The sequence below is a fragment of the Podarcis vaucheri genome (assembly GCF_965113315.1).
Source record: "Podarcis vaucheri genome assembly, chromosome: 8".
NCBI lineage: Eukaryota > Metazoa > Chordata > Lepidosauria > Squamata > Lacertidae > Podarcis > Podarcis vaucheri.
Window position 1 is genome coordinate 5,333,965 of NC_138766.1, and position 27,502 is coordinate 5,361,466.

At 46.9% G+C, this 27,502-nt stretch overlaps 1 protein-coding gene across 3 annotated transcripts in view; it reads left to right on the forward strand.

The window, feature by feature from the left end:
* Positions 1-202: 202 nt before the first annotated feature.
* CXXC5 (CXXC finger protein 5) overlaps positions 203-27,502 on the forward strand; it is a 63,613-nt gene continuing 36,313 nt past the window's right edge. For all 3 annotated transcript variants that reach the window (XM_082234657.1, XM_082234659.1, XM_082234658.1), the window contains exon 1: positions 203-491. The gene's annotated coding sequence lies outside the window, so the exon portion shown is untranslated. The remainder of the gene's footprint in view (positions 492-27,502) is intronic.

Here is a 27,502-nt window from a genome sequence, read left to right on the forward strand (position 1 = left end):
GCCCCGGAAAGCGGCGAGAGCGGCGGCGGCAGCAGCAGCAGCAAGAGCAAGCGGCCGCCCTTTGCAATGTGGTCGTCCGCCCGCGCCGGTGCTCGCCGAGTGAGGCTGTAGAGGAGGCTTGGCCGAGAAGAAGAGGCTCCGAGCGAGGGCTGCCTCCGCCCGCGGCCGCCCGCCCGCCCGCCTTGCGCAACTTGCCCGCCCCCCCCGACCTGCCCTCCTTGCATGCCGGCCGCCCTCTGCGTCGGGCTGGGCAGCCCCCCCGGCTGAGGCGCCAGGCGGACGCGGCTGGGCCACCTCGGGGCAGGTGCCGAGAAGACCGGCCACCTCGCCGGGGCGGCGCGCGCTCCGGATCGGGACCTGTAATCCGGCAGCGCGCGCGCAACGCGCACACACCCGGACTGCCCGGAGCGGCGGCGGCGGCGGTTGCTCCGCGTCCTCCTCTTCCCTGGCTCCCGCTGCTCCTGCTTCGGCTCCGGATCACTCGGCTTCGGGTAGGTGCGAGAGTCCAGGCCCCCCCCCTCCTCTGCGAATGCGGGGCGGAGGCAGGAAAGTACCGCGGAAAAGTTTGCGACTGCGGGGAAATGCTGGCCTTTCCCGGCGGGGGCTGCCGGCGGAGCGGCGCAGGTCCTCTGGCCCCCGGCCCCCTTCGCCCTCGCCTCCCTCCCTCTCTCCCTGCCTGCCTTCCGGGGAGGTGTTGCCGCCGCCGCCGCCGCCGCGGCTCCTGCAGCAGCAGCAGCCGCCACGCCGGTCTCAGATCAGTGGCTCCAGACAAAAAGCGAGCGGGGATTTGGGGTGGGGGCCGCGCGCGGGTCTCAGCAGCGCCGGCGGCACAGGAGGTGTGTCCCCCCCCCGCCGCCCTCGAAGCGGCTGGCTCCCCCCCCGGCGAAGTCGGGTCTCCCCCCCCCCCAGCCCGAGCCAACCCGGGGCAGAGACCTGAGCGCCTTCTTTCCGGACGAGGCCGCCGGCTGCGGGCTCTTTCGTCTCTCGTAAGTGGCGCCCCCTCGGCCGCTCCGCGGGGTCCCGGGCGCTGTTTCGGGGGGCGCGGGGAGCGCGCGCTGCTGTGCAAAGTTTTGTTGGCGAGCTTCAATCTCCCCCCCCCCCGTCTCTCCGCATCCTTATCTGGAGGTGGACAGATGCCAGGTTCGGGGGCGCAGGATTTATTGCGCGCCTGCCTTCCCTCCCCGCCTCTCCGGTCCCCCCCCCCCGCCCCCGGGCCGCCTAATCGGTGCTTCGTTTCCCAGGTTACAGCCGCGGTGTCTGCAGCCAGCCAGGCGTTGGAGGCGGCGGCGGCTGGGTCTGGCTGACCCTCCACGTCGCGCCGGCTCTCGCTCGGCGGATTAGCGCGGCGCCCGGCCCGCCCGGAGCGCCACTGCGGGGCTGTCAGCCGCCTCGACGCTGCCTTCCCCGCCAGGGGCCGCCGAGCCGGGACGAGCCCGGGGGCGCTTCCTCGCCTGCTGGCCGTCGGGAGGGGGGGGGGGGAGGCCGGGATTGCTGCCCCGCCACTGATCTGAAGCGAAGAACGTGGAGGCCGAGGGAAAGGAGAGGGAACCCCCTTCCTTTTCTAGTTATTTTTTTTCAATGGGAAAGGGTTGCGTTTCCGCTTTAGCCCCTGGCTCCGGACTACTTGGGGGGCTGCAAAGCAGAGGAGCTCGCGACCCCCGGCGCTTCCCTGCACTCGGAGACTATTTTGCAAACTGGCAGAGCCGCTTGCGTGGGTTGTGCTGCTTGCCTGTTGCCTTTCGCCCATGTGGGGGCGGCACTTCCCCCCTTTCCAGTTTGGTAGTTAGCCGTCTGTTTCCAGACTTTCTGGTCGTGTGCCATTCCGCAGAGTTGTGTTTGTGTGTGCTGGTGCCTCGAGGGACTCCGATGGGGCAAGCCGTGGCTTTCTGGCAAAGTGGCTTTCTCCTCCCCCAGGGTCAACCCTTTCCCAGTGCCTGATGGGGGGGGCACCCCCTGCCTGGGCCTTTCCTGCCTGGGAGCCTCATCCGACACCCCTCCCCCAGCCCTTCTCTGGAGACTCCTTCCAAGATGGCACTGGGGGCCTGGTCATGAGGCGCAGAAATCTGTGTCACTGCCTGCCCAGGGGCAGCTTGGTGCTTCCTCTCAACCAGCGCAAGAGGATGAAGTGAGTGGAGTTGGGGATATCGAGAGCGCTTTCACAACCCCTGAACTGACCGCCTCTTCACCTCCCAAGTCAGGGCCTTCTTGGTGGGGGGAGGGGTCTTGACCTATTTTACCTGTAGATTCACGAAATGTGATTTGGTTGTTTTGTGTTCCACTGCTTATTGTGATGGATGGCAAATGCCAAATATGTGCCCAAGAGGTGGTAGACTACAACCTCCTTCCGTTGATGGACACTGCATTGGCAATCCAAAACCACTGAGCATCTTAAATGTAACCACGCTGCTGTTTAGAAGGCAGGGAGTAATAGTAGATAGCCATGATCTGAGTGTCACAAATACTGTACACAAGCAAAGTGCCCCTTCATAACATGGGCAGAGCCCTGCTGGATCCGGCCCATGGCCCATCTAGCATCCTGTTCTCACAGTGGCCAACCAGACAGACGCCCATGGGAGGGCCACAAGAAGAACCAGAATGCAGCTGTGCTCTCCCCCCTTGCAGTTCCCAGCAGCCAGTGCTCAGAGACATTCTGCCTCCAAGAGTGGAGGTAGAACACAACCATAATGACTGAGAGCCATTGATGGCCTTAGCCTCTGGATTTGTCTAATCCTCTTTTCAGAGCCCTCGAAATCATTAGCCACCACTACAGCATGTGGTGGTTGGCTTTGGGGAGGGAACTTGGTGTGTGGGGAAAGTGCGGTAGATCTCTACATACTGCGCACACGAATACTTTTAGCAACCAGTGAGGACTGGGCCATCTGGTGTCAGCAGTAGAGGACATGCCTTGACCTCATCGCTAGTGCCCCCAGTGCAGCATCTTAAATTCTCTCACAGAAGTGAATGGCTTTATCCACTCTTACGAGAGTAAAGGAGACAATATTAGGGCATGTCCCTGGTGACCTCAACCTTTGGGAATCCATATTCATCTGCATTCACTCTGTTTCTTCATCACTTGGTGTGATGGAATTTTTGGGACAGACAATATGCCATCTTCAGTCCTTGCCAGACATAGTAGTTTATCCAGTCACAGTCCCTTTAAGACTGCCCTGGAGACTACTTTCCCACTCTTTCTGGTTTATTTGGCTTCTTAATACATTTTTCCTTTGCTCAGGTGATCAGTTCTTTAAAGTGTGGCTCATACTATGGACCATAACCACCAACAAAAATTTATAGAAAGAGAGGTTGTGATCAGAAGTCCAATGTGTTCAAGGCTCTGCTTTCTCAGACCACTCCTAAGATCTTTTTGCAAGTGATGGTTGGAGTTCCCAGGAATCAGCCTAGTTGTGGGAGCAAAGAACTGTAAGATTCAGAATGTTTGGAAACCAGCTGTCAGTGATCGAGGGTCTGGGCCAGGGGTAGGGAACCTAAGGCCCGTGGGCCGGATGCAGCCCAATCGCCTTCTCAATCCGGCCTGTGGATGGTTCAGGAATCGGCGTGTTTTTACATGAGTAGAATGTGTACTTTTATTTAAAATGCATCTCTGGGTTATTTGTGGGGCATAGGAATTCATTCATCTCTCCCCCCCCCCAATATAGTCCGGTCCACCACATGGTCTGAGGGACGGTGGACTGGCCCACGGCTGAAAAAGCTTGCTGACCCCTGGTCTGGGCTCTCCTCCACCAAAGTGAATCTTCTTAGACACCTGTTGCTAAGAAAAGGCTACTATGATCAGATTTCTTTAAGGTGTTGTTCCTGCTCAGTCTTGTGGCATCAGGAGGAAGTCTGAAATGACCTGCTGCTGCAGTCTGGCCTTTAACAGGCATGAGATGAATTCTCTAGGCTTCTTGGTCTCAGTCAAGGTGACATTGCCACGACTCAGTGGCTGCCCTTTTAAACAAAGTAGAATAGCATGATATCATTTGTCTGGCTGGCCTGTAGATATCTAAGCTTGCCAGGGAGATTTGGGAGCGGTGGTGTCTTCTGCTGTAGTCTCCGGAATTTAGTAGTTCTGAAATGGTTCTGTCAGAGATTTTAGGTAAGAGATCTGAGGGACACCAGTGTTCTGGCAGTCTCAGAGGTTTTGATAGACAAGCGTGATACTTGGTGGAGCAAAAAAGTAAGTCCAGATGGACTTGCAGACAGGTGCCAGAGCCCTGGTAACGGCATTACTGTTTGGAGCAGTCCACACAGCTGACCTGCCTTCCTACAGTGGTTGTGATGATGTCCCAGCAGAAACAATTACTTATATTATTTCTAAAATAGAAAATGTGTATGCAATATATTAGTTATGACAGTTGTACGTGTGAATAAGTTATAGTATTTCCCTTCAACATATATTTATGGCAATATATGCTAACTTGTGTGTGCACACACAAAATATCATTTCCCACTACAAAGTGATTCATCTCTCAGTTAACTACAAATAGGGAAGGAGAGCAGTTAGCTGTTGTTTCCTCAGTTTGCTTCTGCTTGAATACCTTTTGCTCCCAGAAACCTGCCTCGTGGATGGTTTTGGGAGCAAAATATGGCTGAAAATAATTGTGTAAAGCCTGTGTAAAGTCACCCAAGCCAAGAAAATTGGAGCTGAAAGTGCAATTCCTGCTGTTCTTTCCTTTTGTGCTTCAAGAAGTCTTCAGACACTAGACACTTATTTTTTAATTTTTGCTTTGAACTATCAAAACCTACCAAACATGAAAGGGAATCATAAGAAATCATCTGCACCTGTTTTTTGAATGGTGAACAACCTTCACTAGGACCATGGGAAGCAATCTCCCAGTAACCTTCTTTCCCCTGTCTTAATGTGAGAAGACTGCTGTTAGAGGAAATAATTCTCTTCATAAAAATATAACTATGGGCCACATGTAGCCTCTTGCCCTTCACTACAAGTACTTTTTAAAGGGATATTTATTAAACGAGAATAATCAATAATAATAAAAGACTGCTGGTGTTCCATGAAAATTAAGAAACGTGAACAAATTTTGATCTTATGGGACATCGAATTTCTCTAGGATTAAATAAGATCTCATGACAATTTTAAGGGAACGATGCCCACTTACCCCACACTTGATGTCATAAGTGATATTTGGTGTGGGGCAGGCAGAGACGCGGCTGACAGTGTACAGTCATGAGCCTTAAAGTGTGTTTCTTCTTGTGCATTGGCTAGGGAAAGGAGGGTTTGGCCCTACTTCCCACCAGCTGAATGGATGGGAGAGCCACAGCCTGCCATTTTGCTCAGGGTTTTCCAAGTCAGCTGGCTGCTGTGTGGGAACCCACCTGTCAATCCTGTGGTGTCATAATGATGTGTGATTGACTGGTGGTCTGTCCTGCTCGGCAGAGTTGGCTCAGAGTTGGTGGTACCAGATAAGGATCTGGCCTGTGGAGCCAAAAAGTTTTCCCACCTCTATTCTAGGAAGATTGATAGCTTAACTCAGCGGTCTATTATTCTGCAAGTAAAACTGCAGGGAAACCTGCCTATTATCCTTTTGTCAGGGAAAACTACGGCTGAACTCTACTCTCCATATATTTCAGGTTCTAGGCAATCTGCTTCTTCTGTACATTAAAGCTAGCGCTGTACGTTATGAGAAAATGACAGTTCAAAGTACTGGATGAATGAAATCAATGTAGTAAATGGGAAGAATGATTTAAATGTAGCTTCTAGTTATGTGAATGAAAACTGCTCTTTGAATGAATGAACTTGTTGTTGATGCGCTGTAAATGCAAAGCACACATTACAAAATTGAAGTCTCTAAATGTGGATCGGTCAGATGGTAACGTTTTGTTTCCATTGAGCCAAAACACACATTTTATGATTGCAAATAGTACTGATAGCAAAAAGACCTTCACTACACAGAATATTTTATGTGTGTGTTCCCCTTCCACCAATGAATTTAAAAAGAAGACACCCCTGCCTTGGTACTTGGAGATTACTGCTTCTTGGGTGGATTGTCAGTGAGCTGGTTTGGACATTAAGACAAACTATCATGATGGGAATGAGCCTCTGGCTTATGTGGGCACCCCCTCTCCCCCTTCCTCCTCCTCTTCTTCCAGTGCAGCCATGAGGAGAAGACTGGAAGTGTTTGCTTGTTTTTTCAATTAAGTGCAGTCTCCTTTACTTCAGAACTGAATTGCGGTTAAACTTCAACTATGATTCTTTGATACAAATGAGCTTCCATAACAAATGGTTTGAAGTTTGCTTGTTTTCAAATAAACCATGGTTAAGATTAACCATTGTTTGTCTAGGTACAGATAACATGACCAGGTGTGTCTGCCATTAAAATGGAAGCAAAGTCCCTGCTCTCCTCCTCACAGCTACACCAGAGGAGGAGGGAGCGCACAAGTATGAGGATCACTGTGGCTCATTCCCATCATGATAAACCATGGTTTAACACAATGGCTGAACTCCATTTATATGTACCAGTTGTTTATGAGCATAGGAAGTTATGTACTGGGTCAAACCAATTTTCTGTCTACTCCAGTGCTTCTCATCTAACTGGAAGTGATTCCTAAGGCTTTGGACAGTAGGTTTTTTCCAGGCCTGCTGTCCTCTTCACTGGCCATGTTGTGATTTCTGCATGCATAGCATGCGCTTTACCATTGAACTATGGCCCCCTCCCTTCGTGCTAACATGCACTGCTAAGGTACACAACAACTTATTTGGAGTCCTGCTCTTGATGATAAACTTTCCCATGTTAGCCCTCTTCATGATGTCTGCAACAAGCATTGTGAATGTCCCTCATTGCACTGTGGCTTCTTTCCTGTGACAATGTTTTAGATTTCCCCCCAGAAAAATGCATCTGATTGCATACTGATGCCTAGCAGCTGAGATGTAATTCTTTGTTCATCCCCACCCCCTGAGCTTTCCATGGCTCTGGCGGTGGCACCAGCTGTGTTTCTGACCTTGGGCTTCCCTAGCTGTCCCCCTCCCGTGTTTTTTTGCACACTCCAGCAGTTATGGGTGTCTGTGTATATGGGTGCACAGCTGTCTGTCTGCATAGCCTACATTATTATTGTTATAATTTTTGAAAAAGAGATCACCCCACCGTCCAGAGAGGAGAGCGAGCACAGCTGGGCAGGAAGTAGTGAAGAGGAGCAACGAAGGAAAATGGGAGATAAACCTGGACAAAACAAAACGATGAACAATTGTGGCAGAGGAGGAGGGATGCAGTGTTGCGAAATGTGGAATTAGTTCTCAGGCCGTGGCGCTAGAGCGGTCGCTAAGCTAGCTTGGCACTCGGCACGATAAGCTTTGTTGATCCAGGTGCAGTTGGGCCTGCAGATGCTCATTCCAGAATTTGGCTAGCAAGAAACTGCTGCAGCCCCACAATGACTGAAGCCTCAGGACTGGTCCAGCTGCAGCAGCAGCATCAGCAGCCTGGCAAGCAGACTTGTGAAATTAGCAGGCTGAGGAGCATGGGGAGATGTTTGCTTCCAAGAATCTGCTCTCGGCCTTGGTCAACAGATAGGGTTGTTTTGGCTATGGCAGGGGAACAGTGGTGGAAATACCAAAAGCATGGATGCCTTTTTTCTTTTTGTCATCCGTCCTGAATCAGAATAACTTACCTTGTGTATCCTGGGAAAGCTTCTTTTTGTATTCTGAAGGACCCAAGGCTTATGCAGATTTTTTTCAGGTTTGTGGTGATCTGTTCTGGATTGTTCTAGTTCACCTGAGGGTGGTCTTTGTAATGTATTTATTTTTTATTATTGTTGTGGTCCTAAAAATACTCAGTTACAGCAAACTTTAGTCCTTAGTGAAAATCAGAATTTAGTGCGGTCCCTAGAGTCTTCAGTATGAAGATCTTTGGGCTCCAAATATTATATAAAATCCTGTAAAAATATTTAAATATCAGGATTTTATCTCTGAGGCCATTCAGTGGCCAAAGGCTTTGTCTTCTCCAGGGTGATCTTTTTCACCATGTTTGCTGAGAAGTAAGTCCCATTGTGTTCACCTGAACTTGCTCCCCACTTTATTTAGGATTGCAGCACTTAAGATACTAACACAAAGTGCTGGTTTGTGGTTCTTCCAAGCCACAGTATGGATGATGTCCTATACTACTTTTGTGGTGCCTTTTCATTTTGAAAGGATTTTCAGAGCTCCCTTGTTTGAAAATGGGGGGAATTTGTGGAATATCTGAAAGTTGACATAGAGAGATTTGGATTGTAGGTTGTAATATCTCTGTGTGTAAAGTTTAGGATACTAGATTGCTTTTGCAGAATATTTTCTATATTTAAAAAGTCCACAGAAACCTTCAGCGTTTGAGATATGGAAAATGTTACTTGTAGGTTTAGTCCTATTTCGTTGGGGAAATTGAAGTAGATTGTTAGGAAATGCAGATGACATCAGAGTATCTCTAGAGATGTTTATAGGAGTCAGTTTTATTTAGACAGCATGATAGGCATGGAATTTTGGCTGTGGCAAAGTTAAGACTGGTGGCTCATATGGATGGTTTTTTTGCAGTACTACTTAAAGGGTGTGTCTGGTGATAATGATGTCTAATTAATGCATTTTATTAATTTGTTTGTTAAAAAGGTATGCTGCCCTTCATCTGAAGATGTCCAGTCGGTTTACTGTTTACGGCATAAAAATGCAATATAAAGACACAAACTACATAATACAAACAAGAACAAAAACTAATAACCCCCCTCCCATAAACATGTTTAAAAGGATATAGGATGTCAATTTTTGTGATGTTTTGGCAAGGTGGGCTTGGGCAGGTGTGATACTATGTGTGTGGTTTGCCTTCTGGGGCTACTGTGGTCAGTATGGTTGTGATGTGCCTGAGGTGTGAGGGTGTGTGTGTGTCACTGTATATTGGAACACACCTGTGAATGGGTGGAGGGATTGTATTCTCAATGATAGGTCAGTCACTACTGAGTTCAGCCCTCTCTTGAGCATCTTTCCTAACCATCACTGTTGCTACGGTTGGTAAAGAGGAGACGCCCTCCAACCCCATGTACCTGGCAGGTAGAGCTCCGGAGGACCATCAGCTCCACACCTGGAACTGAGCTCTGCTCCTCACCCAGTTAAGCCCACAAAAAGGCATCTAGCAGGTGCCTGTCTGCAAAAGGCACTCTTGGATGTGGTTCATGGTATGTTGCAGTGTTGTGGCATTGTAAAAAAAGATTTTACATTGACGAGTTGTGTTGTCAGTTTCATTTGGCTTCTTTTGTCTCCCAAACCGTTCAGTAGCCTGAGATTGATTCAGTGGCACTTTAGGGTTTTTAACCATGTGGGGAGGCTCCATGAGTATAGGAGACCCCCTGCTGCAGACAGCAGTGGGGGGGTTGTTGTTTGTGTTTCCTTAATGCCCCTCATGCATTTACTTCATCACTAACTCTGACCAAAGAGTTATTACAGCATAGCTGAAAGCATGTGCAGATTTCTGAGGTGGTAATGATGGCCACATTAGGGGGGAAATATTAGACTTTATCATTATAATTGATGTTGTTTGCAGGAGAGTTTAGCTTGCTGTGCTTCTAGTACCACATGTACATACTATTTCTGGTACTATAGGAAATTATTAGTTTGGGGATTATTTTGAAGTGAAATTTGCACAATAAATAAATTTCCTCTACAAATTCTGAAATTCGGTGTCACAGGAATGTCTTGTGAATGTCTGCAACCATATATAGGCAAACTACTGCTGTTCTGTGTGTGTTCAAAAAGTGGGAAAAAGATTATTTTTGAGCTAAAGCATTCTCAGCTTTCACATGTGAACATAGACATTTGCAAAATTTCAGATAAGCTTTGTAAAATAATAGAGTTGGGAACAGTTTTGGGAGTCATTCCTAGGTAGCAGAAGCTTTCAGTGTGTAACAGGGATTGTAAAAAAAGAATTATGAGACTTGAAATGCACAGAACCTCAAAAAAGAAGGGGTGTTGCTTTTCTGTCTATACGTTCAGCATACATGGACGGCTTTATCTGGTCTTCATGCATATTGCTTGTAAAATTGTTTCAGAGCCTTAGCAGGAGGCCAAAGAAAAACTGGTGATGTTACAGGAATCTCTGGGGAAATGTTTTTAGGTGTACAGTCATATTTCACAGGATGCTATGTAGGCCAGAAGCAATGTGAAAGGCCTGTCTTGTGTGCTGCTGCTGAATAGCCAGCACTCGACATGAACCGAAAGGGGGCTCCAGATTATTCAGTCACATGAAGGAGAATTCATGGGTGCACGCTTGGAGCCACTTTTAAGTTTGCAATGGGCAGCAGCCAGGCTGGAAGTGGTGTGAGAGCCATGATTCATTATTTGCTTAAAACCAAAGGTCATCACAAAGGTCATCACATGACTCATGCATTGGTTCTGATGTGGCTGACAACCAGGCAGGAACTGGCTACATGCCAGAGTTCTCTGTGGCACCACAGGTGATATTGGGGTACATTGTCAGCCCATGACCTCTGTCCTCTTATGTCGTTGAGCTACCCTGCAAGGCTGGAGGGCTGGCCAGCAATGGCAAATCTTCATTTCCTTTCTCTGTGTGAAATTGTACATGCAGTCTGGCATTTACGCTCCTCTCGCCATGCACAGTGTGCTTTCTCCTTCTGGCAGATATGACAAGCTCCAGCCGCCTTCCTCATCTCCACGGTTGGGAGTGGGAAGAAGACGGGGGGGTCGTTTGGTTTTTGCATTGCCAAAGTACTGTGGGTCTCTTGGCTGCCCAGCAAACTCATTGGCACCCTTTCCAGGACTGAAGATGCAAAAGTGCAGCAGAAGCTGATCAGCCAGGCAGGGACAAGGTCCTCTTGACCAGAATTTTTTGCTTGGCTGTCAGAAGTTTTGGACCCTTGCTGGTCATCACAGGACAGAACTAGTTGTTTGGCATCAACCCTGGGGTTGGGAATTCTACGCTTGCTTCCAGCATTACAAGTGAAGGACGCTTTGGCTCTTTAGCGTTCATCCCACTGAGCTGCTCCTTCCTGGTTGGTTTTTCTCTGCAGCCTGGTCCTGAGATCAGATTTGCCAGTCAGGAAAAGCAGCAGGGGGAGGATTAAGCCCCCTTGCAGATGCCCCCTCCTTGTCCTCACTTTTTGCTTTGAGAACACAGGGAGGATGGCAAATCCTGTATTTGCCCGTCAACAGTGAGTTCACTTCTGTTCCAGTTTCTGTAGCCCTCCTTTCTATTCCACATTGTTACAGAACTGTGTTTGAAAAATGCTAGCTGTCCTGGAATCCATACACAGCTGCTCCGTTTTCTATTAGTTTCGCAGGAAAATCTCTCAGTGCTGAACTGTCCAACTGCTTTTGTAACTTGAGAGTATTAAAAAAAGAAAGCAAGTCTGTGGTTCAGTGGTAGGAGTCCCTGCAGGGAAAGTGGTGAGTCCCACCTCTCTTGGGCTGTTGATTCATCTGGGTCTCTGCCATTATCTGCAAACAGCTCCAGTCTTTGTCCTTTGCCCATGGTCACCTCTGTCTTGCTGTTGCCTGACCAGCAAAATGACCTTGGCATCATAGTGAATTACTCCGTGAAAATGTAAGCATAGTGTGAAATAGTGTGCCAATCCAAAATATTTTTTTGGGTGGTGGTGGGTGGAATTCCATGCAATGAGTCGTTCGGAAGGGGACCAGGAATAAAGCTGCCAATATCATCATGCCTCCATGCACATCTATGGTGCAACATGGAAGGAACACTCTGCTAGTGGCCTCGCCTAACAGAAAAGGTATTGCAGAGCTGTGGGCAGAAAAGGAGCGAGCGAGATGATTGAGGGGCTGGAGCAACTCCCCTTTGAGGGAAGATAACAATGCGTGCGGCTTTTTGAATAAGAGGAGACTTGACAGAGATGTATAAAATTATGCATGTTGGGGAGAAAGTAAATAAAGTGAGCCTTTTCTCCTTTCACAATGCTCCAATCCAGGCTCATCCAGTGAAGTTAAATGTTGGAAGATTCTGGACCGTGAATAGGGAGGCGTTTAAACTGTGGAAGTTGCTAGCACAAGATGCAGTGACGGCCACCAGTTGGATGGCTTTCCAAGGGGATGAGACCAATTCATGAAGGATACGGACATGGGTAGGGAACCTAAGGCCCAGGGGCCGGATCCGGCCCAGTCGCCTTCTCAGTCTGGCCCACGGATGGTCCGGGAATCAGCATGTTTTTGCATGAGTAGAATGTGCACTTTTATTTAAAATGCATCTCTGGGTTATTTGTGGGGCATAGGAATTAGTTATTCTTCTTTTCTTCCGTTCCCACCCCCCAAAAAATATAGTCTGGCCCCCCACAAGGTCTGAGGAACCGTGCTGAAAAAGTTTGCTTACCCCTGGATAAGGCCATCAGTGGCTTCCTCACACCCAGCCACAGCTCTACAGGGAGCAGAGTGGAGAGTCACCCCTGGGCTGCATGCACAAGGGAGTTGCCAAGGCAGCTTCCTCGTGCCTGACCGTTAGGTCTGACCTGGGGGTGGAGTGGAGGACAGTCAGTGGCAGCGCTGTCGCCCCTTTCCTCTGCTAGGCTCTCTCCGCCCCCCCCTTAGGGATTCGCCCTGTGCGCCCACCCTGGGCAGCAGAAGCATCCCCCCCCCCCGGTCTTAGTGCTGATCCAGCAGGGCTTTTTTAAAAAAATGTTCAAATCTTTTTGCATCATTTTGTTAAAAAATATACAAAATATAGTAGATTTCAGCTCAGCATGCCTGTTACGCAAGCTCTTGCAAAGCTAGAAGATATGCATAATTTTGGTGCAGATTAATCAAGTTTTCCCTGTTAACCTTTGTTTTAAAAAACAAAAAACCCAAACTTTGGAGCAAGATAAATGATCCTGGATATAACTTTGCTGCAGTGCAAACTCTGGTGCTTGAGAACCAAAAGTAATTTGCATCTTAGATTGCCTTTATTCAGGAGGACCTGCGGTCTCCTTCTTGACAGGCACACTTGGGACTTAAAGATTGCCCTGTGTTTTTGCTTTTTTGGCCTCTAGAATGGATTCTCTCCAGCTTTCTCCTCCGATTGCTATTCAAATGCCTTCTGTGCTGAGAAGAATCTGAATTTCCTGTCAGCAGTAGGTTTCCACGCTTTGTCTGGCTGCCACTTCATCACATGCTTTAATCGCCACATCCAGGCTTACACTGAGTAAGCTGGAGCCAGCCTCCTCCTAACTCCCAATCCCCAGGGTGCGCGCCAGCCACCTCCTTCAGAGGCTGCTCTGGTCAGTTGATCTCCTTTGTTCCCTGGCAGCTGGAGTGACCTGGTCTGGTCTACCTGCTTCCCCTCCTTTTCCTTTGCTAATGGACGGCTTGCTTTTACAAACCTTTGAATCAGAAGCAGTTCCAGGATTGCGCGCGCGCGCACACACACACACGCACACACGCACAAAGACCACAATCTGCTCTGGAAATGCACCCCCCACAAAACGCCCCCACCTCCAGGCAAGTTGTTCCTATTTCTATTCAGAACTGAGTTCAGGGGAAACTGATTCTCCTCATCCCTCCAGCCATTGGCTGCACACTGTGCTAATCGGATGAGGACTGTGATGTCACAAATGCACCCCCAACTTCGGACAGTGTTGCAGTTTTTGTTCAGTGGATTGGGATTTTTTTGAACAGTTTTTTAGCTGTATCAGTGTTTTAAAAAAACAACACCGAATAGCCTATCTGCAGCACTGGGGAGGAAGGGTGAGGAATTGGTCACCAATCAACGTTGGCATTTGTGTTAGATATGGATCTATCTAAAAGATAGCAGTGGTGGGAGTAAACCAGCCTTATCCCATGAGTGGAAAAACGTGGCTGAGTTTTCTTTTGATGTACGTATGTACACACCCTAAGTTCATTAATAGTTAAACTTTCAGCTCATAGCTTAAACTCACCAGACCACGAAAAGCCTCCATTAGTTACTCATGCTCTGTTGCTCAACTAGAATATAATGCTGAAGGCTTTCTCTCCCCCTGCCTCTGCTTCAACTTCTGAGGTGTTTTTTTGTGGGGGACTTAACTCCTGGAAAGTGGCTCAGATGGTTGGGTGCTTCTGGCGCTCTTTCCCTTTAGGACTGTCTTCACATTATTTCTCCCTGAAAAATGCAATTCTTTATTATGTGGGTGGAAAGTTAATATCTTTCTCAGCCAAATGAAACTCTTTCCTCTCACAGCTTCCAGGTTCTTTGCATCACAATGTTTTGTGTCCACACAAAAGTGCTATGTTAGCACAGTAGCACTACAGGTGTTATATGCTTGTAGGAATATTGCACCGATGGGTGGATTCACAAATACAAGTACCATGATGGAAGAGTTGAAGCCCCCTCCACCCAACCCCTGCACTGCAAGGAATAAAAAAAAGTCTTTTGGTAGAGGTCGATATGTGACTTCATGTTATGACATCAGTACGCTCTGTTCTTCCCTGTCAGCCAATCATCTGGAGTGGGAAACCATTTGATGTCATAATGTAAGGCCAATTTCATTAGGCGTTGCAGACGGAGAACTAGATCAGGGCCTACCATACAGTCACATCTAATTTGTCTCTGTTCTGTAAACCCTTTTTCATTTGGGGTGGATTTTGGAACCCTATAGGAATACAGCATGAACTGAAATCTCTGCATCAGTCAAGCTTGTAAACATCTGCTTGTCAAGTAAAATTTTTCCTCCCATCCTGAAAAGGAACATGTTACACAGCTTGGGAGAGAAATGATGCTCTCTCTCTTTTTTATTTCTTTGATGTAACCAAAATAAATATTTGTGCGGTCATATATTCTGAAAAAAGTGATGGGGAAACAGGATAATTGTACAGTGGTGCCACGCAAGACGAAAAGAATCCGTTCTGTGATTCTCTTCGTCTAGCGGTTTTTTCGTCTTGCGAAGCAAGCCCATTGACGGATTAGCGGATTAGCGCTATTAGCGGCTTTTAGCGGCTTATCTGATGATCGGATCAGCTGATAAGCGGCTTAGCGTCTTAGAAAAAGGGGGGGGAGGAAAAAAACCCAGCAGGAACTCGCAAGACATTGTCGTCTTGCGAAGCAAGCCCATAGGAAATTCGTTTTGCGAAGCACCTCCAAAATGGAAAACTCTTTCATCTAGCGAGTTTTCCGTCTTGTGAGGCATTCGTCTTGCGGGGCACCACTGTATTTTAATAAAAACAACAACATGTGGGACATCACCTATAAACAGTAATCATATTTTTTCAGAAACCCCCCCCACAGCTGTCCTTGATGGAGGCATTCCATGGCAAAGCTGGGCATCGTACTGTCTGATATGCCAGCCCCATACCAACATCACAAGCAAAGTGATCCTGGTGATGATAGGATTCTGGGGTGAAGGAGCCACCACTTTCTAAGCTCTGCCAAACCCTCTTTAAATGACAAACCCTCCCATTGACACTAAAGGGAGATAAAATAAGTATACCAGCTCCAGGGCTGACAGAAGTTTGATTGTGGAAATTTTCTTTTGCCCTTTTTTTGGGGGGGGGAATCTCCCCTGCTCCTCCTCGTTTCTGGCCCCAGTGCCCATGGAAAATCAACAGTGGCAGAACCTGCTGCTGTGTTGCTATTGTAAGAACATAAAAGCGGCCTGCCTGTTGGATCACTCCAGAGGCTCCTCCCTCCACCATATGCCCATGGGGAGCCTGCAAAGAGCGCCTGAGTGCAACAACACTCTTGTGATTCCCAGCGCCTGGTATTTGGAATCAGACCACTTCCGACAGCCCATCAGTGAACAGGATCCAGTCAGAATGAAGGGCATGCTTAACTTTCTCATGCTTTGCACACAAGCATACAAGTATCCACTACATAGATTTCCCTTCCTTCAAGGAACTCACAGTGTCACATGCAGTTGTCTTCCACAAAGCCCTGCTCAGAGCAGATGCGCTGAAACGAGTCATGTTTATTAATTTCAGTGGGTGTATTCGGAGCAGAATTAGCACAGCATACCCCCCATGGTTATTATCTCATTTTAGCCTCACAATAAGTTTATGAGGCAGGTTAGCGGAGAGTGTGTGGCTAGCCTAAGACCACCCAATTCACTTGGGCATCCAGTGCACTGAGACATGCAGAATTAACACCCAGTGTGGTGTAGTGGTTAAGAGCGGTGGACTCGTAATCTGGGGAACCGGGTTCGCGTCTCCGCTCCTCCACATGCAGCTGCTGGATGACCTTGGGCCAGTCACACTTCTTTGAAGTCTCTCAGCCCCACTCACCTCCCAGAGTGTTTGTTGTGGGGGAGGAAGGGAAAGGAGTATGTTAGCCGCTTTGATAAAGCGGGATATCAAATCCAAACTCTTCTTCACCCACCCACCCCTTCCTCTTCAAGGTGGGGTTTAAATGCATGTTTTATATCACAAGCATAGGTTTAGAAAGGGGGGAAGCCACTAGAGGAGGCATGTCCAGTCTGTTTCAGGGGTCTAATCCAGCCTGCCGGTCGGTTTAATCCGGGTCCTGGGGCAGTTTATTTCCTGGGGCAAAATCCTAAAAAAAGTTCAACAACCTCAATCCAGTAAAAAGCTCAACAACTTTGGGGTAAAAAACAACTTCAATCCTAAAAAAAGGTCAACTTTGGTCGGTCTTCACGCGTGTTCTTCGCTTCCTCAAATCTGGCCCTTTTTGACAATTTAGAGTGGGAAAACTGCGAATGGAGTACCTACTGAATGCCTTTTCTTAGGTGATCAGGAAGGACACATGCCGAGTTCAGCTGTTTTCACTTGTGTACTCTGGGGAAGGGACATTCCCAGTCACTTGTCACCCTTTCCCCACACTGCCCCAACTGGTTCTCTGCAATGCTGAACTAGATTTTCCTGTTCCTGTGGGAAGAGGGCACTGAAATAGGCTGACCCACAGACATATATACGGGATTTTTACATTATTGAGGATATAGCACTTACAGGGGTTCACTTACAAAGATTAAAAAGATTACAAAATAGCCTGGCAAAGACTTGGTGCCTTCCAAGAAGTGTGGAAAATGAAGAGATTTTGTGGTGTGTGTGTGTGTAGAATGAGTCTGTTTGAGCACATGGCAGCAGCATCCTTGCACTGGGAGAGACTCGCCTAAAGGTGTGCATTCGTGTCTTTCATTCTCTTCCCCCACCTCCACTCCAGGTTCTTACAAACTTTTAAGATATCTGGGCTCGTCCACAAACAGCAGCCTCCTGCTAGTGCCTTATTGCTAAGGAATTTCCCATTGTTTTATCCCTCCTGCAAGTTTTTGTTCTGATAGATCAGGCTTTTCCAACTTGGTTACCTCCAAATGTTTTCTGGGCTATGCTGAAAATGTGGTTTTGTGGTTAAGACTAGGTGAGTCAGAAGAGTTGCAGTTCTGTTGATAGTTTGTTTTGTTGGAGGTCTGGGGAGAAGTTGAGAAGTTGAGAAGTCATCATCAACAACAACAACAACAACAACAACAACAACAACAACAACAGGTTAAGAGAACTTCCAAAAGGGTTCATACTGTTTCTGCCTATTCCTCAGCAGTGAATTCATCTTCCTGCCCTTTTTAAAAACACTTTTTCATTTTGAGAGTGGAACTTCATTTAAAAGCACAATAGTTGCCTTTTGCAACCGAAGAATTATCTTCTGAATACTGCCCTTCCCCCACCTGATACTTGCTGGAAATGGCTCTTTTTCTCCCATGCATGTGGACAGTTGTTATGCAAATAAAAGGATTTTGAGGCCAGAAGCCGGCGCCATGGCAAACACTTGCATTTCATGGAAATGTTTGGAGTAGCTGGTATTAAGAGAGTTAGCTGGCTTGCGACAATGATCTGAAGAGAAACTTAACAGAGGATTGAGTTTGATCCACAGTGTGGAATTGTCATCTTTCAGGTTATTCCTTGGGGACCAATTTCCCTGTTATACAAGCCATTCCCTTGTTTAAAATGGCAATATGGGAATAGCTGCATAAGTGGGTACTCACATAAAAGTCACAGGTATACTGAGAATGGAATTTCAGCCAGAGTTTCTACTGTATTTGTTGACAAAGGACCTGTGCCTTTCACAGCTGCAGAACAGGCAGAAGTGAAACTGTCTTTTCCCAACATGCAGATAGGGAAAGTCAAATCTCCTGAATTTCTGCCTGTTGTGGATGTTATAATGTCATAGTACCTCTGCCATGAAAGAGTGAACAAGCATTGACTGATACATCACAACCAAATACCTGAAACCAGATCATATCTGCAGCAGAACTGAGGGATGCTTCTGACTGTATGATTTTAAGAAAACTTGTTTGGAACATATTCCGTGGTACTTACGCTGTAAGGATGGGGCTATAAGTCACATGAGTCATCTCTATTTTGGAAACAACAACATGAGAAGTCCAGGCTTGTTTGCTTGCAAAACGGATTTTCTATGTCACATGGTTCATTAAGTCTCATTTCCACCTCATCCACACACCCCCAAATATTTCACACAACCCCTTTAGCTCAGTTGAGCTACTTAATGAATCCATAGAGGGGAAAAAAATATCAGAAACAATCCATGTGAATCCATGGAAAAAGTTAAGCAAGCAAGCAAGCAAACAAACAAACAAACCCCAAGTCAATATTCTGAGTCTGGGTCCGTCCACTTTTCCCATTGCTTAGTAGTTAGGAAGGCTTGCTCCTGCAGTGGCATAGAACTCTCTGCTTGAAGCTTCCAGCCTGGCAACTAGATTGACTGTTTGGCAATATTTGATTGCATTTTATAATCGATGCCACTTGACAGTATTTGACTGGTCAATTGACAGGCATGCCAACTCTATCAATATATAAACTTTTCCAGCCAAGAGCATCTGCCTAGGCGTTCATAGGTAAGGCAGGGCAAAGTTGCTGTGGGTCTGATTTTCAGCAGTGCAAAGTCCCTGGCAGCCTTTGCCATGTCACAACCCCTGCTAAGAGGCCACAACTAGTTTTTGACAACTTGGTCCTTTCCCTCTTGCTAGAGATGTGTCTACTGCCCTCCATGCCAGTTTGATGCTACAGTAAAAATTTTGTGAACTGCTGACTGTCTGTCTTCAACAAGTATGCAAGAAAGTTGATTTTCTGTATTGCTGAGAATCGGTGGCTTGTTCTGCCTTTGAAGGGTTCCATATACATATAGTGAAAGCTTGCACATGTTTCACCAATATAAGTTAAAACCATACCCTCACTTTGTGTCTCTGAAAATGGCAGTGCACTGCTCATTCCATCCCTCTGCTCATTCTGACCCTCAAGTTTGTAACCACAATTCCCAGATTTTGCTGTTAGAGCAATTATGGGAATAGGTTGACTAACATAATGTTTCTAAGAACATTGAAGTAATTTTTGCTTGCAAAATAAGGACTTGGGATTGTTTATCAGGACCAGTCTGGCACTTGGGATATAATTAGAGATGTAAAATTTCCAGAAATGTTGAAGAGTAAAAAAAAAAAAAAGGAAGTGTAGAAGTATATATAGAGTATTATTCCAGTTTTTAAAAATACATGGGCCACTGTTTATGGGTGATACTGTACTAAGTCATAATCGGAGGTCCAGTGATTTCAGCAGAATTTCTCTCTCTGTGTTGAATACTGGATCTCACCAAATCACTTCTAATTAAGGGGAGAGAAAAAATGAAAGATGTGCTTACTTCCACATTGAAATAAATTGGACTTCAAATAGCAAGGGGCGTAGAAGAGTTCAGCTCATTTATGGCATGCATTGCAGCCCTCTTGGAGAAGGATGTTGGGCTTCGTTTCAGGATCTAGTTGACTTTTCCAACCCTCAAAAATGGCCAGCCAATGGAAAAGCCCGTAAATTTGAGTCATTTAAGGTCCCCAGCATCTTCTGACACATTAATTCTGTGACAGCGGCCAGCATCTGTCACAGTGCGGGTCTCTTGGGATTCAATAGGGATGCCTGCTGCACTGCCGCAGTGCTAATCTCTTCGCAGACAAGGGGTGTCTCTCCTTTCATTCCCCCAACAGATTCCCAAAGGAAATTAATGGGTGGAGCAAGGAATCCCTTCAAAATGGTTGTATAGTATTTTCATTTTTTAAAAAGCTGCCTTGGCGGTCCCTTAGGGCCAAAACTGTGGAGTGTTCAATGGCTGAATGGCTGGCTCACTCAGACGTATTTGTTGAAGGGTAGGTGGCAGTCCTACTGATTCTTTTTGCTGCACAGGTAAAGCACCTGTTGGAAATACTGGAAGTTCATCATGCTAATAATTAAGGAAGCAATCCTAACTGGGGCTGGGGTGATGTGGAATAGCAGATTTTCCACAGCAGCCCTATAATCTAGTCCAGCTTTTAGGGGAGTGTGTGCGTATGTGTGTAGCACACCAATTCTAGGCAGTGTAATGCTCTTCTTTGGGGCTTTAGGTTAACTAGACTTTTCAGTGGGTGCAGCAGCACCTGAGTGAAGGTCCACACCACCAGCGGAGGCCCTAGAACAGGCATGGCCAAACTTGGCCCTCCAGCTGTTTTAGACTACAATTCCCATCATCCCTGACCCTTGGTCCTGTTAGGTAGTGATGATGGGAGTTGTAGTCCCAAAACATCTGGAGGGCTGAGTTTGGCCATTCCTGCCCTAGAGGGGACATTCCGCATCATCCTATCCCTACACCACAGAGTAGGGGTTAGGATTGCTCTGCCCAGATGTCTGCTTCATAAATCCACAATTTGCATATCCATAACATTGCATATCTGGACACAGGTGGCACTGTGGGTTAAACCACAGAGCCTAGGACTTGCCGAGCAGAAGGTTGGCGGTTCGAATGCCCGTGACGGGGTGAGCTCCCATTGCTCGGTCCTTGCTCCTACCAACCTAGCATTTCGAAAGCACGTCAGAGGGCAAGTAGATAAATAGGTACCACTCCGGCAGGAAGGTAAACGGCGTTTCCGTGCGCTGCTCTGGTTCGCCAGAAGCGGCTTAGTCATGCTGGCCACATGGCTGTCTACAGACGAAGGCCGGCTCCCTCGGCCAATAAAGCGAAATGGGTTTGTGTGCCTATGTGTAAACCAGAGTCAGTCATGACTGGACCTAATGGTCAGGGGTCCCTTTACCTTTAACATTGCATATCAGACAACTTGTGCTTCCCAAATTTGGTTAGGCCTAGATACAGCAACTGTAAAGTATGATTTCATTTCTTTTGAGCAGACTTCTGACGGGATATTGGCAGAAATGACTGGCAGAATCCGAGACCAGGGAGAAGAGTTGGTGAAAGAAGACTGGAAGAAATTTAAAGACTATTTACAGAAATATTGTAAAGTTAATGAATGTTAGAAGGATGTTGGATAGAAACTAAGGGGTTTCCAGCTGTAATGCTTTAGGAGATACGAAAAAAAAGGTTTATAAATGGGTAAAAGCTTAATGGTAAGGATTTGCTGAACTAACAAATTGAAGTGGAATACAAAGAAGGGAGGTATGAGGAGGTCTGGGGAAATAAGCGTAAGGAAGATATATTATGGAAAATTATTTGTTTTTTAACTGTTTTTATGTTGTATTTTGTATTTTGTTTCTTTTTATTTTTTTCATTGTTACATTTTAAAAAAACTTTAATAAATATCTTTTGGGGGGGAAAAAACAGAAAAGGAAAATTTCCCTGAGCAGTTGTTGAAGAATGAGGGCAGTAAAAATGGTGGATGCATTTGGCTGGTTCTGCTAAACCAGGGGTCTGCAACCTGCGGCTCCGGAGCCGCATGTGGCTCTTTTACACCTTTGCTGCGGCTCTGGGGCGGATACTAGCGAGGGAAGGAGGCGCATTGTGCGCCCCGACACTCCCCACTGTGGCGGGCGCTGTACTGGCTGTGATGTCGCATGGGGGCGGTGCGTGCGTTAGTCACGCACCGTCCCAACGTCACCTTCCTGCCCGCTGTCAGATCGGAGGGCAGCGGCGCGCATGCTTTAAATGTCGCAATGGTTTTGCGGCTCCCAGTTGTTGTTTTTCTTCGGAAACGGGTCCAAGTGGCTCTTTTTGTCTTAAAGGTTGCAGACCCCTGTGCTAGGCAGTCACATGGTGTAATTTGTGGGGCATGGGTTTTAATCGGCCCGCCTTCCCTTACTGCTGTGCTGTCACAGGCTCCAACGACTGTATGACTGTCAGTCAGTGCTAATGTGGCCTGGGTTGTGACATTTGCTATGGCCTTTCTGGAATGCTTGTGTTTAAACATCAAAACAGGATTCTCTGTGTGCCTGTTGGTGGTTGCATGACTGCCTCAGCCCATGAAAGCATGGCCAAAAGTCAACATTGGCTAATTAAAATCCTCAGCTGCCCCAAGCTGATGAATTTATGCTCAAGGCTTCATGTGATCTGTGTGTCAAGCAGGGCTGCAAGCTCCCCTGGACCGAAGCAGTTGTGTGAATGGAGCTTGACAAAGCAACAAAAATTTGAACTCAAAGTTTCATGAGTGTTTGCAAAATTGAAAAGGCAGACTTAGCTTAATTCCATTGAATCAGTAGTCTGTTGACTTAAGTTGCTAATAATTACATGGATTCTCCCAGATAGTGTGTTTAGCCAAAGGTGGATAACTTGTTAGTTTGGCTTCTCATCCTAACAGTAGGAAAGTACTTTTTTGTTCTTCTCTCAGTCATTGTTGCCTTTCACCTGTGGAGGTCCAAGTAGATTCCAGCTAAGTTCCTTGAATTGACACAGCAGGATTGAGAGGGTTGTGTTCCAGACTCCATCTATTACGCTGAATCCACACAGTATTGTAGAACTGGAATGGTGGGGTATCTTTTAGGAGTGTGCTCATCCTGTCGCTGTTGTGCCTGTTCTTTTTGGAAACCTTTGACCTAGTAAGTGTGGCTTCAGTGAATGACTGCAACTGCTGGCCATGGGTGTCATTGCTGTACTTTCTTCAGCTATAATCTGATAACCAGAAGTATGCAAAGCATTCCGAATACAGGCTCACGGTTTGACTCCTCAGGAAAGGTTTTCTTCCCTATTGCTATTTATACAGTACTTGTTTCTCTCTGTGTTACAATTGCAAAATGAGTTGTGTCTTACATTAGTCTTGCCTTTTTAAAGTGCGCATTCAGTGACTTGGTGTGCAAATCTTGGTGGCTTTGTAATGTGGATGTCTGTATGGATGGAATGGAGACCTAAGTGCTCTAAAGAGAGTGCTCTGAACCATCTTGGAGAGCGCTGAAGAGGAGACCGTCTCTTTTACTTCAGGCTAAGCCCAAGTAACTGTAATGGAGCCCTGGGCTTCTCAGGAATGTTGACATTGAACATGCTCATTGTTTTCGAAAGATCATGGTCCCTGCAGTTACTGGAGTGACTGTTCAGTGACTAGTCTTCGTTTTCTTGCATGTTATATATTTTATGCCCAACAGCTCCCTTCCCACTTTTCTGTATCCAGTAGTACAGTGGTGCCTCGCAAGACGAAAAGAATCCGTTCTGTGATTCTCTTCGTCTAGCGGTTTTTTCGTCTTGCGAAGCAAGCCCATTGACGGATTAGCGGATTCGCGCTATTAGCGGCTTTTAGCGGCTTTTAGCGGCTTATCGGCTTATCGGATCAGCTGATAAGCGGCTTAGAAAAAGGGGGGGGAAGGAAAAAACCCCCGCAGGAACTCGCAAGACATTTTCGTCTTGCGAAGCAAGCCCATAGGAGATTTGTTTTGCGAAGCACCTCCAAAACGGAAAACTCTTTCATCTAGCGAGTTTTCCGTCTTGCGAGGCATTCATCTTGCGGGGCACCACTGTACCTTGGGTTACAAGCTTAATCTGTTCTGGAAGTCCGTTCTTAAACCAAAGCGTTCTTAAACCAAGGTGTGCTTTCCCATAGCAACGGGGGACTCAATTTCCAAATGGAACACACTCAAAAGGAAGTGGAACATGTTATGCTTCCAAGGCAAAGTTCACAAACCAAAACACCTACAGTGGTACCTCGGGTTACATACGCTTCAGGTTACAGACTCCGCTAACCCAGAAATATTACCTCGGGTTAAGAACTTTGCTTCAGGATGAGAACAGAAATCATGCTTTGGCAGTGCGGTGGCAGCAGGAGGCCCCATTAGCTAAAGCGGTGTTTCAGGTTAAGAACAGTTTCAGGTTAAGAACAGACCTCTGGAACGAATTAAGTTCTTAACCCGAAGTACCACTGTACTTCTGGGTTTGCAGTGTACTTAATCCAAGTTGTTCATAAACTAAGCTGTTCTTAAAGAATGATACCACTGTAGAGTATTGAGTCACTGTCCTGTGTATTATGCATATTGAATGCTCCCTGCTTGCTTACCTGTGTGGAATGCTAGTCCTTCCCCCAGTTTGCAGGAGTTCTGGGGACATTCCTGTTCACTGTTTTGTGTCTCAGGACTTCAAGATCTGTAAGCCTTGCAGCGGGGATGGTATACTCCTCCACCCATGGGCCAACTTTGACAGATCGACAGCACCATCAGCCTGTCAATCACTTGACAGTACAATGACGTCAGGCAACTCATTTTCCTTTAACCTCATGGTTTATGGCAAATGCACAACCCTTTGCAACCGCTGGTGATCAGCTGATCGTTGGTACTTTTAAACCCCTTGCAGGTGCTTCCATAGTATTTGGAAAGCACAGTTGCTCACAACTGGGTGATGTTGGTGCTTGAAAGAGCTGTGCTGTCTCAGCTGCACTAGAAAGTTCTTGATGTGCAGCCAGTTTCAGTGGAGCTCACAGTTGACTCCAGACAGCTTTGTTAGCAAGCCCCATTATGAAGCCATGTTCTTGCCTGCCTCATAGCGGATATCAGCAGGTGTGGGCAGGGCTGGCTACCCATGAGGCAAGGTGAGGCAACTGCCTCATGCGGCAGGACCCACAGGTACAGCAGACCCCAGTGTGGATCTTTATTCCGTGCTTGTAGATCTTCACTCACCCCTTCCCTGGCAGAGAGGAGGACGCCATTTTGTGCTTTGCCTCAGGTGCCAAACTGCATTGGGCTGGCTCTGGGTGTGGCGCAGGTGGGTGTGGTTTGGCGAAAGCAGCTTCTTAGGACAAATTGCAACCCATGTAGGTCGTCATGGGGTCTACAAGATGGAGCTTCTCCACCCTGTCTTACAGGCTTTAGAAAAATCAGTGTTCACAAGTGTTGGAAGAGCACATGGATCTCAAGCCAGGCTGTTTGTACAAAGTCCCTTTTCACCAGAGTTCCCCTTTGTGCGCTCTAGGCATGAGGCCAGTGATGTAGCCCAACACAGTCTCACTTGCTATTTTTTAACATGTTTATTTACTGATTACATGCGATTTGGTTTACCTGTCTGGGGTTTATATATTGCAGGCTGAGCTGTGACCAACTACAGAGTTTGCATTAAGGAAAGGGCTTTACTAGTGCTGTTTTTATTATTATCTGTATTTTACTAGATTTGTGTTTAATATTGTTTTAATTCTATTAAGAGTTGAGTTACTTTTTGGCCATTATCTTTTATATGCTTTTAGCTTTTTGTATTTTATCACTGTTGCTCACTCATTTGTGTGAGCCTCTTTGAGTCCCAACCTTAGGAAAAGGTGGGATATAAATAAATATAATAATAATAATTCGATGAAATCTTAAGTTCAGTTGTGGCTGCGTGGGAAGCGATGGGAACGTTATTTTGGGCTCTGAAAGGAAATAATTTATGTGACTCTTCCTTGCTGGAGTCATGTTATGCTGTCCCTGGAGACAGGACTGTTATGTCAGGGAGTTGAGGTTACCAACCTCCTCCTTTCCCAGCTCTGCCCAAGTCTGGCTGCTCTGCTAATGGAGGTTTGCCAGGGTTACATTGGCATAACCCTGGTGGCACGTGTGTGGCTCCCCAATGCCAGCGTTTCTTCAAGGTACTCGAGTGCACAATCAGTTTTGTTGGTATTGCATATTATTGGGCTTTCATTTTCTTGCTCAAAGCATTGCTGCAGTTCCTGATACCCCCAGGCAGAGCTGCCTAAGGTCTGGCACATGGGTAGGCAAACTAAGGCCCGGGGGCCGGATGTGGCCCACTCGCCTTCTCAGTCCGGCCCCGGGACGGTCCGGGAATCAGCGTGTTTTTACATGAGTAGAATGTGTGCTTTTACTTAAAATGCATCTCTGGGTTATTTGTGGGCATGGGAATTCGATCACCACCCCCATATAGTCCAGCCCCACCACAAGGTCTGAGGGACAGTGGACCGGCCCCCTGCTGAAAAAGTTTGCTGTATCTGGCATGATACAGGTGGGATGAGGGGAGGGGACTTTCCTTTTTGGCCACCTCTCAATGTTCAGGATTAGAGGGGCAGTCATGGCAGCCTAGTGTGAAGAGGGACGCAGTGCTGTGCCAGAAACCCACACAGATAATTCTGGCTCCTGCTTCATTATCATCATCCTTGCCTCATTCTTTGTTATGTCATGGTTTATCTATACGCTGCATTTTGGCCCAAAGCTTATCTCTCCCCCCCCCCCCCAAGTGTCAAACAGCTTTAGAAGAGTGGTTGCTGGCTTTCCTGTAGTTCTGGTCAAGGGGCTGAAGTAATATCCCCACTCTTGGTTGTGGAAATTTTGCTCACTCCTTTCTATTCTATTGAATCTGGTCTTTGGTTTGGCAGTACAGTGGTACCTCGGGTTACAGACGCTTCAGGTTACAGACGCTTCAGGTTACAGACGCTTCAGGTTACAGACTCCGCTAACCCAAAAATAGTACCTTGGGTTAAGAACTTTGCTTCAGGATGAGAACAGAAATCGTGCAGCGGCAGCACAGCGGCAGCGGGAAGGCCTCATTAGCTAAAGTGGTGCTTCTGGTTAAGAACAGTTTCAGGTTAAGAACAGACCTCCAGAACAAATTAAGTTCTTAATCCGAGGTACCTGTACTTAACCTGGTGTGTTCTCAAAAAATAAATTCTAGAGCAAACTTATTCTTCGGCAGTTTTTTCCTTGGAAGAGTGGGAAATTTCTGCTCTGTTTCTCTTCTTCAGCCCCCTTGTTTGCAAAACAAAAGGGGTGGTTAAAATATGTTAAAAGGTAGTTAATCTGGCATCTGTCAACAATAAACAAAAATGTCCCCTTCATTTTACTTGAAAGCACTGAGTACTTTTAAAGTTGCCGATGTGATAATTCATTTAAGATTACCACGAATAGTCATTTTCAATGTAGAAGATGTGAGGCACAGGCAAAACTCATTTTCTTTGACTGCAGTTGTTCTTATTAACAGGTTTGGTGAAAAGAAAGTATTTTGACTTTTGTCTACAGATTCTGCATTGCTTTGATGGATTTCTGAAACCATTAATACAGTATTTGCATTCCTGAGCTGTTGACAATATCAGGCCCAATCCTCTAACACAGAATTTCTCTCCCTCTCAAGGGTTTTGCTCATGGTGCCATTTAGTTGTTTGTCAAGCCTGCTTTCAACCTGGAGGGACTCTGGAGCAGCAGTGCTTTCACCTGTGATCTGCTGCTGGGTGAAACTGCCATCGCTCTGCCCCTCATATGGAGGAGCAGGCTGGAATGTGGGGCCAATACAGCTTGTTCCTCCCTCGGCTTCTTTAAACTGCTCCTGCCCCCCAGATGAGTGACCCCCAGCGCAGGTTAAGGCTCAGCTGGGAGGCAGGCGCCTTCCCAACCCCCAGCTGAGCAGAGCAAACAAGCTGCATTGTCCTGGTTCGCTCTGCCTGAAATATATACCGTATTTTT